The sequence below is a fragment of the Schistocerca gregaria genome, chromosome X (genome assembly GCF_023897955.1).
Source record: "Schistocerca gregaria isolate iqSchGreg1 chromosome X, iqSchGreg1.2, whole genome shotgun sequence".
Classification (NCBI taxonomy): Eukaryota; Metazoa; Arthropoda; class Insecta; order Orthoptera; family Acrididae; genus Schistocerca; species Schistocerca gregaria.
This window is the reverse complement of record NC_064931.1, coordinates 125,328,585-125,341,208: the sequence shown is the minus strand read 5'-3', so window position 1 is coordinate 125,341,208 and position 12,624 is coordinate 125,328,585.

Here is a 12,624-nt window from a genome sequence, read left to right as displayed (position 1 = left end):
TTGACGGTAAATTGTGTTCATGGTTCAGAGCAGTTTCAGGGCTAAGACAAGGCTGCAACCTGTCTCCACTGTTGTTCATATTATTTAAGGATCATATGGTCCGCAGCTCGTGGTCGTGCGGTTGCGTTTTTTCTTCCCACGCACGGGTTCCCGGGTTCGATTCCCGCCGGGGTCAGGGATTTTCTCTGCCTCGTGATGACTGGGTGTTGTGTTGTCCTTAGGTTAGTTAGGTTTAAGTATCTCTAAGTTCTAGGGGACTGATGACCGTAGATGTTAAGTCCCATAGTGCTCAGAGCCATTTGAACCATTTTTGAATGGATCATATGTTGAAAACAATAGACTGGCTGGGTGAGATTAAGATATGTGAACACATAATAAGCAGTCTCGCATATGCGGATGACTTAGTTTTGATGGCAGATTCGATTGAAAGTTTGAAAAGTAATATTTCAGAGTCAGATCAGAAATGTAACGACTATGGTATGGGGATTAGCATCTCCAAAACGACAGCAATGTCAGTGGGAAATGGATATAAACGGATTGAGTGCCAAATAGGAGGAACAAAGTTAGAACAGGTGGACGGTTTCAAGTACTTAGGATGCATATTCTCACAGGGTGGCAACATAGTGAAAGAAATGGAAGCGAGGTGTAGCAAAGCTAATGCAGTGAGCGCTCAGGTACGATCTACTCTCTTCTGCAAGAAGGAAGTCAGTACCAAGACTAAGTTATCTGTGCACAGTTCAATCTTTCGACCAACTTTAATGCATGGGAGGGAAAGCTGGGTGGATTCAAGTTACCTTATCAATAAGGTTGAGGTTACGGATATGAAAGTAGCTAGGATGATTGCACGTGCTAGTAGATGGGAACAATGGCAGGAGGGTGTCCACAATGAGGAAATCAAAGAAAAACTGGGAATGGACTCTATAGATGTAGCAGTCAGGGCGAACAGGCTTAGATGGTGGGGTCATGTTACACGCATGGGAGAAGCAAGGTTACCCAAGAGACTCATGGGTTCAGCAGTAGAGGGTAGGAGGAGCCGGGGTAGACCAAGTAGAAGGTACCTGGATTCGGTTAAGAAAGATTTAGAAGTAATAGATTTAACATCAGAAGAGGCACCAATGTTAGCACTGAATAGAGGATCATGGAGGAATTTTATAAGGGGGACTATGCTCCAGACTGAACGCCGAAAGTCATAATCAGTCTTAAATGATGATGATGATGAGTCAATAATATATTGATACATATTATTTATTTAATCACTTTGTGAAAGCTGCGGTGCCCCCACTTGGGCAGACATAGTGAGTGCACCCGCACACCCTGGCCACCTATGACATAATAACTGTAATCACAAAGGGATGGAATGAAGTGTGGTATACTAGCTACCATCTGGGCTCTCCTGCACGTGTGTGAGTGTATCGTCAGGGCGCCGCCACTAAATTCAAAACAGCCCAATGTCCTAATTACAGATCAAATTACTAAACAACACCGACCACAGGCAGGATATTGGCCTGCTTTGATCTCACGACCCCCAAACAAAGCATCAAGTGGGAGCATTATGTTGATTGGCAAATTCCAGACCGCTTCCTGTCTCTGTCTCTCTCAAGAAGCCACTCCATGCTTGTCTTTGTGAACCAACGTCTCCAAACACAAAGGTGGAGGTTTTATCTCTCCTCAGAATACTGTATACTCAGTAGCTAATGCTGGAGAGAAAGGGGAAGCTGACGCAATTTCGATATCAAAAATAGTGAGAAGTAATCCATTTGCACTACCCTCTCAAATGAATTGTTTAACAGTTTACGGGAGTCAAACAGATCGCTTAAAACCCTCACTTCCACCTTACAATGAATCTTCTTCGTAATAAAACATATTTTCAACGTTTGAGTATCTCATTCAGACGTTCTTCAAATTAAGTAATGAAATTTCCATCATAACAACCATATCGCGAGTGGGTAACAGATTTATAGGGTATGACTAGGAAATTCGAATTCAAATGGTTGTGGTACTTCGAAATGCTAGGGCCTCCCGTCGGGTAGACCGTTCGCCTGGTGCAAGTATTTCGAGTTGACGCCACTTCGGCGACTTGCGTGACGATGGGGATGAAATGATGATGAAAGACACACACCCAGTCATCACGAGGCAGAGAAAATCCCTGGCCCCGCCGGGAATCGAACCCGGGACCCCGTGCGCGGGAAGCGAGAACGCTACCGCAAGACCACGAGCTGCGGACTGTGGTACCTATATTCAGATGTTATGTTGCGTGATGTTATCATGTACCATGTAACTGATGTAAAACTCAGAGAACAGATTTTGAAACAGTCCAATCCATCATTTCAGCAAGTAGTGCAGATACTTGATCAGTACGATTTAGGTGCCTGTCGGCCGTTAAATTTGAGTAACCTGCAATTTGCCGGGTTGAGTCCCTTATTAGCGACCGGCTCATTCGGAAGTGGCAGCTTACCCTCACCACGCTGGGTAAACAATGCTCCACACCGTCTAACCAGCTCTCTAAACAGGCGAACAGAATTAAGTGTTGCTCTCGCCGTTATTCACAGCCCAACGCCGAGACTGCCGCTCCCAACAGGCTCAGTGTTACGCTTGTGGCAAGAAAGGATATGTACAATTCGTATGTTTGCAATGGAACAAAGATAAGCGCTCAGTACACCCAAGGTACTGTACGCACACTCCTCCATCAAAACGTTTACACTAAACAATCTGGTATAAAAGTAAGCCAGCTGGTGTGGCCAAGCGGTTAAAGGCGCTTCAGTCTGGAACCGCGCGACCGCTACGGTCGCAGGTTCGAATCCTGCCTCGGGCATGGATGTGTGTGATGTCCTTAGGTTAGTTAGGTTTAAGTAGTTCTCAGTTCTAGGGGACTGATGACCTCAGATGTTAAGTCCCATAGTGCTCAGAGCCATTTGAACCATTTTTATAAATATAAATATCCGGACAATCACACAAGCTAGCGGTCGCGATGTCAGCCGACTGCACTGGTTGGGAGACAGAGACCCACACCTGCGCCTGCATGCGTGCACACAATACAACTAACGGAAACAATAAACTGATCAGTCGGGAATTTGATGTCTGTGCTGGATTTTTAAAAGTACTAAAGACTTTCTAAATTGATTCACTGTGCTACATTCGGAAGGAGGGAGGATGGGTCTACTGCGTGATAGAACATGGACAACAGCAAATACCACTGCAGGACAGAGTCCATTGGTATGTAATCAGAAGCAGTAAACACGACACACGTAAGCCACGACCCAGTCCCAAGTAATATGCTGTCAGTGCTAGATGGAGACAGCTGGGAACACTCACACATTCCTGAGCTCCTGTTCTGAGGTCCCGACCCTCCCCCCCCCCCTCCCCCCCGTCTCGCCCACATTTACACTGCCGGCGCCGACATAAGGAGGTCAGTGAATATTTCCACCGCGGCGGCAGTATATGCGTGTGTATGCCAGAGTGCACCCCTCCCGACCATGGAGGGCGTCTGGGGAAGATTGGAGGAGTAGGAATTCGGATGTTATCAATCTCGCGAAGAGACCATGAGGATAAAATCAGAGAGATTAGAGTCCACACGGAGGCATACCTGCAATCTCCCTTTCCACGAGCAATACGAGACTGGAATAGAAGGGAGAACCGATAGAGGTACTCAAGGTACCCTCCGCCACACACCGTCAGGTGGCTTGCGGAATGTGGATGTAGATGTAGATACTTCCTAACTCTCTCTTAAGGTAACCAACTATCTAAAACTATGATGGAATTTTACTGTAGCAGATAAGTTCGGAAAAGGTGACTCGTTTCGAGATATGAGAGTGCCACAAAAGTGATCTACTAATCCAGAATGAGATTTTCACTCTGCAGCGGAGTGTGCGCTGATATGAAACTTCCTGGCAGATTAAAACTGTGTGCCCGACCGAGACTCGAACTCGGGACCTTCCCCTTTCGCGGGCAAGTGCTCTACCATCTGAGCTACCGAAGCACGACTCACGCCCCGTACTCACAGCTTTACTTCTGCCAGTACCTCGTCTCGCAAGGTTCGCAGGAGAGCTTCTGTAAAGTTTGGAAGGTAGGAGACGAGGTACTGGCAGAAGTAAAGCTGTGAGTAGCGGGCGTGAGTCGTGCTTCGGTAGCTCAGATGGTAGAGCACTTGCCCGCGAAAGGCAAAGGTCCCGAGTTCGAGTCTCGGTCGGGCACACAGTTTTAATCTGCCAGGAAGTTTCATGATCTACTAATGGCTGTAATCATTAAAAGACATCTTTATAGGATCCAACGCAGGTATGAGGCTGAATGGAAAGACTTTATTCTAAATCGCATACAGTGTTTCTACCAGAAAGCATAACACTATCATCGACTCTTGTGCGTACCTGTAGAACCAAGACTGCTTTTTATGCATGTTGACGGTAACATAGTCGTTGTGATCGTGGTTTTAATAGCACCGTCCTTAAGCACAATGTATGCTGCCAGCAGTAGAATTCTTCCGTGGCCAGCTTCGGTGGCGGAGCTACGATAATATGTTCCCATTTCCACCGAGTGGCCAAAAGACGGTCTTGTTGTATTAAGTCAGCTCAACTTGTTTCTACACGGGTTGCAGAAGTTGGTGGGTATAGCGCTATCCGACTTCCTTTTAGTTCAGACTTAAATTGGGACGAACACATGGACGAAGGTGTGGGGAGGCCGGGGCAGAGACCGAGGAACAGTCACAAGATGCAGGGGAATTGGCTACAACAACATTGGAGTTTTGCTGTAGCAGGTAGTTTCGGAAAAGGAGACTCGTTTCTAGGTATGCAAGTGGCACGAATATCATTCGCCAGTGGCTGTAATTATTAAAAGACATCTGCATAGGATCCAGCGTGTGTATGTGACTGAATGGAGAGACTTGATTCTAAATCGCTGGCAGCATTTCTACCAGAAAGCATTATACTATGAGCGACTCCTGTGTGTCAGATCAGCGTAGTGGATCGGCGCAGCCTGCTCCATGGAAGTCCACCTGCAGTTCTGGAGTCTGAAGATGAAGGATTTAAACCAGTCACTCCGATTAAAAGAAATTTGCGATAAAGACTGTTTTTTGACTATTATATTAATATAAGATCGCTGATAACGTTTTCAAAACTTTTATTACACTGTGTCCTGATGAGACTTCAGGGTGAGAAGGTATTTATGTATTTGGATGTCATAATTATTTTTGGAGCCTCGTTAAAAGAACATAATCGCAATCTTTGAGGGATTCAGAAAGTACAGTTTAAAGTTACCAATCGACAAATGTGAATGCCTGCGTAAGGAAGTTACTTGTCGAGGACATGTCCTTACTGCTGGCTACAACACAATTGAAGGCGTTCCTGGGTCTAAGCTGATGTTATCGTCGATTTTTAAGTAATTACACTAAAATGGCAAAGTCATTATGTGACCTGTCGAAAAAGGGAGCTGTCTATACGTGGGGAACAGAATAAGAAGAGGCGTTTCAACAAGTGATGGAAAAGCTGTTGAAATCTGCAATGCTGCAATACCATGATTTTAGTAAAGACTTCATAGTCACAACCGATGCAAGCCTGATCTGTACAGGAGCCGTTTTAAGTCAGGGCAAACTTAGCAGTGATTTACCTATTGCATGTATGTCACGAATTCTAAATGAAGCAGGGAGAAATTATAGGACCATACAGAGAGGAATGTTGTCCATTTGTTGGGCTGTCAAACATTTCGGACCTTATTTGTTCGGGCGCAAGTTTACAATTTGTACGGATCAAAAAATGGTTCAAACGGCTCTAAGCACTATAGGACTTAACATCTGAGGTCATCAGTCCCATAGACTTAGAACTACTTAAACCTAACTAACCTAAGGACATCACACACATCCTTGCCCGAGGCAGGATTCGAACCTGCGACCGTAGCAGCAGCGCGGTTCTGGACTGAAGCGCCTAGAACCGCTCGGCCACAGCGGCCGGCTGTACGGATCATAAGCCACTAATATAGATCAGCAGTATCTCAGATCCGTCATCCCGATTGTAGAAATTCCGGCTCAAATTGGAGGATTACGATTACCAAATTATCTATAAAAGCGGTAAAAGGCATTTGTCGAAGATGCTTTCTCAAGAATACGGAACGTTAGGGCGATCGAGGAAAATGATGCGAAAGAACCGGTAAGGAATGTTACTGGGCTAGAATCAAGTAATAACACCGAGTCAGATAGGCCCATGATTGGCCAACAGACGGTGATAGATGTTCCCGAAGCCTCAGATAAGAATGACGTGACAGTAATTCAGTATAACGATAGTTTAAGTCAGGAAGACAAATTGAAAATTCTGAAACAGTATCATAACTCACCAACTGATGGACACCATGTCATAGGTAGGACTTATGAAAAGATTAAAAAACATTGTACATGGGATCGTATGAGAGCTGACATCGAGCAGTATATCAGCAAATGGGAAAGTTGTCAAAGGAATAAGATAAAGCAAAACGGGATAAAGATTGCTATGGAAATAAACACATCCCCAGAACACGCGTTCAAACGTTGTGACGTGGACATTGTAGGCCGACTAACTCAGACAGATCAAGGCAATAAACATATACTTACTTTTCAAGATGCATTAACCAAATTTGTAGTAGCAGATTACCAATTTTTAGTAGCAGAGCCGATCGGACAGCAACATGCAGAAACAGTCGCTAGATTACTGATAGAGAAAAGAATATTAAAGTACGGTATACCGTCGATATTACTCAGTAACATGGACAGTAATTCTATGAGTGAAACCATGCGTCGAGTATGCAGATTACTACACATAGACAAAATTCATACCACCAGTTACCACCCACAAGAAAATGGAGCATTAGAACGAACCCATCGGTCACTAACAGAGACACTGAGACAGTGCATCAGCAGAGATGAGCTAAACTGGTACACTTGGCTTCCATATGCAGTGTTTGTAATTAATACCATACCTCATAGTACAACAGACTATGGTCCACACGAATTATTCTTTGGAAGAGTATGTAATGGCTAAATGGCTCTGAGCACTATGCGACTTAACTTCTGAAGTCATCAGTCGCCTAGAACTTAGAACTAATTAAACCTAACTAACCTAAGGACATCACACACATCCATGCCCGAGGCAGGATTCGAACCTGCGGCCGTAGCGGTCGCTCGGCTCCAGACTGTAGCGCCCAGAACCGCATGGCCACTACAGCCGGTGAGTATGTAATGTGCCAGAAGTATTGCAGAAAAAGGCGGCAGAGGTCAACTACAATTACGATGGTTTTGTGATTGAGTTGAAGGAACGATTAAGAATGGTACATCAAAATGAATGAAACGTAATTTCAAAAACTAAAACCAAAACCAAAGAATATTATTGGAAGACACAGGATCCAAAAATGTTCCGACAAGGTGATGAGGTTCTTCTGTGCTCGTTCTAAAAAGTCGGATAATCAGGACTCGGTCCATTTACTGTTCTTGAAATTAAAGGACGTCATGTAGTCATTCAGTTAAGACGAAAAGTGCATGCTGACAGATTAAACTAGTTCTTTTAACTTACATGGTCATGGCAACGCACACAAAAGTAGGATTGGCCATCCTAGTTTTTGGCATTACATCAGTAGTGCAACAGCAAGACCTGCAAGCGACAAAATTCCAGTCGTCCGCAAGTTTATATTATGATAATAAAAGTATGGTCAGTCTGTACGGTGTCACCTGGAGAATTGCACGCTATTTTAATCTATTCGAATTAAAGCAGAAATCCGAATCAACCGAAAACCTGGATAATGTCGATTTTTGCCATCAGAAATTGTTACAACTTAATATGAGCACCATCGAATGTACTAGTGCAAAGTAGGCTTTACGTTGGTATGTACATAAGATAGAAAATCCACAAAACCTAATTGGGCAGTTAGCTAGACACAAGCACAAGATTCGAAAGCGCGGAATTCTAAATTTTGTTGGAGAGATACGAACGTAAGAATGTTACTATTTGAGACTTTGGATGAAGATGACGCTGCCTATTTTAAGAATAAGATCAATATTCTGGAAGGGGAACAAAAAGAATTATTACGATAATCGAAAGAACAGGTAATGATCGTCAGGTCCACTTTACACAGTTTTAATCGTACTGTGCTCAGTTGCAAGAAACGAGAAAATCATTACCAAAGGGATGCTAAAGCTAAACCAATATGTTGCACTTAGGGTTACGTACGATCAAATATGATCCTACTAATCATGATGTTATGTATTTGTGGGCATTGTAAATCCTGTCGTGATTGTTTCAAATTCTTCTGTAGAAGTGTGGGAGACAATTGTGGTATCATAATCTATGTGTAAAATAAAACTGTGAATCTATACTCTGTTAGAGAGATGGTGCAATGCCAAACCAGTCAGAATGAAAGGGTTATCTTTGAGTCTGTGCCAGATCGATATGAGCCCAGACCAAGTGAAACAATGTTATGGGAATGCCCTTGCGCTTCCAACAAAGATTTTGATTTTGAGCAAAGAATGCCATTAATGTTCTTTTCAAAAACAAACAAGCGTTAATGAAATACAGTGTATATTGTTGTGACTGACTAATCAAAATTGTGTGTATTAAAGGGTATACAAAGAAAATATATTCTGCAATGGTTTTAATGAAAGTTATCAATGTATGAACTGCGCAACAATTTTTTTTTAAAGTAGTGTTGTGTCACTAAGAAAAAACTGAAATACGTGTGCACTTACCTCAAGAAAAACTGTATGTCTAATATTTTAGGTATTCAAGGAATGTGACAAACAAATGCTTTCTGTATGTCATATTGTATATTTCGCGCCAATATATTGTGAATTGTGATAAATGTGTACAATCGTATATATTGTGTGAGAAACTTGTAAACTCTGAACAAAGAAACAGACAGAAAAATTGAATACTTATCCTACAAGAACGGCATAGGTTGTGTTTACAATCATGTATAATTGTTTTGTGAGCAAATCAAAAAACCACAGAAAACCTGGATAATGGTATAAAAGAGAAATGTAAGCATGTTGTTGTATAAAGGAATTCATCAATAAAGAACAAGTTTAAGGACACGTATAACACACGCAAATATTTCATTCTCGAAGATGGAGACCGCAAAATTTTCCCCTGAAGGAGGAAGGTCGCGAATAATTCGCAGTAGGGTACAGATTAAGCTATCGTTGTACAACAGAGAGCTGAGGTACTGTAACACAGAGGTGGAAGTTGCCGCTGGCTGGAGTCATGACCTTCGGAGGCCCGGAAAGCCTCCACACACCGGGCGGCTACAAAAATAACGTATCGGAAGAAACCAGAGCATGTGACCCTATATAAGCGACAGCTTAACCGGCCTGGGGGATTCCGTCTACGCTCCGCCTTCGACGCCGTCTCTGCGTTACTCTGCCCTTGGGGCGGGACTTCGATTCTCAAGGCACCTAGTTGTACAGAGTAGTGACTCCTCTCTCAGTTTTCTCAGTTTCATATTAGTACCTCGTAAACTTGCAGTACAACCTAAACCTTCCGTTATAATACGTTTTTAGAGACATATTTTGTGCTTACTGATTTCCCTCGTCTGAAACCATCTCAACTTGCAACTCTAACTCCAGAGAACGAGTCGGAAGAGCCCACCCCACTTATTGGTACTTAACATCAGGCTCCACCATTCCTGATCCGCTGGCAGGAATTTCGCAGATGCAACATATATAAATTTTTGGCGCCATGTGAGGGGTTGACATCAGTTATTCACGCTAGGTATCATTTGGCATAGGCTTGCCACAAGTAATTACAAGCACACAGGCCTGAGGAATAGGTGCAGATCATAGCATTTCTGAGAAAACTCAGCCTGAAGTTTAGACGAACTGACGGCTTAGACGAGACAGGGAAATAAGTTTAGACGAGGCGAACGTCGAGAGGCAAGGCGAAGAAAGGAGAAAGAAGGAGGCGATAGACAAAGAGAGGGAACAGGAGGAGATGTGTCGCGAATAAACCGCAGTAGGGTACGAATTAAGCTGTCGTTGTGCAACAGAGAGCTGAGGTACTGTAACATAGCGGTGGAAGTTGTCGCTGGCTAGATTCATGTCCTTAGGAGGCCTGGAAGCCTCCATACACAGGGCGGTTGTAACGTATTACTATGTTTACGACGTTCCTCATCGAGCCATATACGTTATCTCGCATTTCTAGCAGCATTTCTCACACAAATAATGATAAAAATTCAGGGTTGCCACTAGCCCACGCCGTTCCTAAATATTTAGAGGAAAACGGACCTGGAAAATTATTAGTTTAATTACTTTAATAATTTAATTACAAGTATGAAAATTTCTTTAAGTAGCCAGATAAATAGCACTCCATGTCGTGCATGAAGCAAGTTGATTAATTCCGGACTGGAAATCAGAGTAAGGGGGTAAGATCGGCACCAAAGAATTTATGTTTCACGTAAATTATTTATTGCAACTAAATATTTGGTTGCACATCCAACTACACATAACTGGTGCCTGACTCGAAACATTTAAGTAAGAATTACTTGAGAATGAAACAGAGCACAATTTAAGTACAGCAAGAAGAAACACAGAAGACGGGCGTGGGAGATAATTATACTACCATCTCCTTTGCGTTATGGACAGAGGTTTAACCAATACACAAGGCTGTGCGATAATTATTTAACATACTAACTGCGTCTGCTGCCTACAAACGGCCGAACGTGGCGCATTCTGATTCAAACTGTTGTGCTGCTTTGTAGAAAGCGCACGAAAGAACAGATATTCTTGCAGAAATTGTAGCTCATTAAACAAGCAAACTGTTAAAATAAAGCCTATTGCGGTGCCGTGGTGGACCAGAAGGGTCATTGATTACCAAACACGTGGCACAAAATCGACACACAAAGACAAAAGCAATTTCCATAAAATATAAGATTAAAAATCACTAAATAAAAGTAACTTGTTTCACACGCTTCAGTTAAGCTGAAGTTCTTAAGTATTTCACCAGTTAAACACAACGACGTCCTAACTCAACCTGATTCCTATCACCCGAAACCCCCTCTTAAGAGCTACGATCCGCACTCACCAAGCGTTCACCGAAGAGTCCCCTTTCTCTCACGAGATTACGTAGCTCCTCGTGCAGCGGAAGCTACCAGAGGGGTAGCCCTCCCTCACCAACCTCACACACAAAAACAGCCTTCGACGCAGCCTTCGACTAAGATGGGTAAACCTCTCTGTTCAGGTATTGGAAACCTAAGTTGGTCATCCTGTGCTCTCCTTTGAACGAGAAGCAACAACGTCTGCTCCCAGCAGACGATGACCAATTCAGCGATTCCCACAATACAAAACCGAAACCCACATTAAAACACACGTATAATAATCAATAGGCCTTATTTGAGTGCTCAGTCTTTCTGGAAGAGTTCATGAATTGAGCTAAAATCAGGTAGTAAAATGAATGGGTTGTTCCAAATTCGACAAGCGTCTTATGAAACGACTTCACAGAGACGTTTCCTGGTTTCAAAAATAACGAATCGGAAGAAACTAGAGCTGCACAGTATGTGATAAGGGGTAAGCTTCCTTAGGGAGAGACTGCGTGGCCGAATGAAGGTCGGAAGGCGTCCAGAGCAATAGGAGATTCCCCAGAGGTTGTGAAAACGTCAGCAGGGACGCTAGTAAGCTTCTGGAAAGAGCTGAGATCAGGAGAAGAGCGCGTGATCGCGTGGGAAGCGCGTCATGTGAGCCTATACAGGGTGTTACAAAAAGGTATGGCCATACTTTCAGGAAACATTCCTCACACACAAAGAAAGAAAATATGTTATGTGGACATATGTCCGGAAACGCTTACTTTCCATGTTAGAGCTCATTTTATTACTTCTCTTCAAATCACATTAATCATGGAATGGGAACACACAACAACAGAACGTACCAGCGTGACTTCAAACACTTTGTTACAGGAAATGTTCAAAATGTTCTCCGTTAGCGAGGATACATGCATCAACCCTCCGTCGCATGGAATCCCTGATGCGCTGATGCAGCCCTGGAGAATGGCGTATTGTATCACAGCCGTGCACAATACGAGCACGAAGAGTCTCTACATTTGGTACCGTAGACAAGAGCTTTCAAATGCCCCCATGAACGAAAGTCAAGAGAGTTGAGGTCAGGGGAGCGTGGAGGCCATGGAATTGGTCCGCCTCTACCAATCCATCGGTCACCGAATCTGTTGTTGAGAAGCGTACGAACATCGTGCATGAACCACATGTTGTGTCGTACTTGTAAAGGCACATGTTCTAGCACCACAGGTAGAGTATCCCGTATGAAATCACGGCGGTGAATCGAGGAAGTACAGTACATACTGACGAAACTAAAATGAGCTCTAACATGGAAATTAAGCGTTTCCGGGCACATGTCCAAATAACATCTTTTCTTTATTTGTGTGTGAGGAATGTTTCCTGAAAGTTTGGCCATACCTTTTTGTAACTCCCTGTATAAACGACAGCTTAACCCGCCTGGGGGTAGGCGGTCTCTGTCAGTAAACAGACGAGGTCGGCCTGTACGCTTTTGTGATGTATGTGTCTCTTCACGTTTCCACTTCACTATCACATCGGAAACAGTGGACCTAGGGACGTTTAGGAGTGTGGAAATCTCACGTACAGACTGACATAAGTGACACTCAATCACCTGACCACGTT